The sequence below is a fragment of the Rattus norvegicus genome, chromosome X, assembly GCF_036323735.1.
Source record: "Rattus norvegicus strain BN/NHsdMcwi chromosome X, GRCr8, whole genome shotgun sequence".
NCBI classification, from domain to species: Eukaryota; Metazoa; Chordata; class Mammalia; order Rodentia; family Muridae; genus Rattus; species Rattus norvegicus.
Window position 1 is genome coordinate 130,207,565 of NC_086039.1, and position 824 is coordinate 130,208,388.

The window sequence follows — 824 nt, forward strand, 5'->3', positions numbered from 1 at the left end:
TACGAGACCCATGGAATCCCAGGTGGGAAACAGGAGTTGTTGGTAAGCTCTATCATAAAAACCAAGCCAGATTTTCAGTAAGTACTTTTCATATCCGGAGAAAATAAGTATCAATTGCTCAATCTCTCAATATGGGAAAAATAGAAGCAATCAAACACTCCTTTGAGGTCCTTACCTCCTTTACACCCCTCTTCATAAATGGCACTAACTTGTCATTTTGCCTTTTGCTTTAGACCCTGACCTCAGCATACCAAGTGCTTAATGTCACCTGACCTGGTAGATTTAAAGAGTGCTGGCTATGTGTACCCTGTGGAACTACCTCACATTTGCCAATTACAGACTCCAGTGATACTTCCAAATATCCTCACCTGCCCTGACTCTTTTTTATAAATGGAACACTTCACGATTTGCATGTCATCCTTGCACAGGGGCCATGTTAATCTTCTCTGTACTGTTCCAATTTTAGTATATGTGCTGGTGAAACTAGACCTGACTCTTATGTTGTCATGACCCCAAATCTTTTCTCTATCCCTCTTTTTTGGAATATTAAACTGTTTAAAGACATCTGGGACACGTCCTGTAGGTATGCTAAGCTCCGTAGACTACAATAGAACCACAACTCTTGATACTTCATGCCTGTCAAGGTGGCATGCAGTCCAATATATATCAAGTCTGTGGCATTCACTTATATCATTGCTTACCTTCCACCCAGTCAGGCATTTGCATGTTGGCATTCCTGTTCCCTGAACTAGGATCAGTCCATGGAAATGAGCTTCTACCAAACTTAGTTATAGACATGATGCCAGCACAAAACGAGAGCAGTT

The 824-nt window shown here is 41.4% G+C and overlaps 1 non-coding gene across 1 annotated transcript; it reads right to left on the reverse strand.

Annotated features, from left to right (window-relative positions):
* Nucleotides 1-384: 384 nt before the first annotated feature.
* LOC120099404 (U6 spliceosomal RNA) lies at nucleotides 385-489 on the reverse strand. Its single transcript, XR_005498594.1, has one exon. It is a non-coding gene; the product is annotated as a U6 spliceosomal RNA (small nuclear RNA).
* Between the last annotated feature and the right edge of the window lie 335 nt (nucleotides 490-824).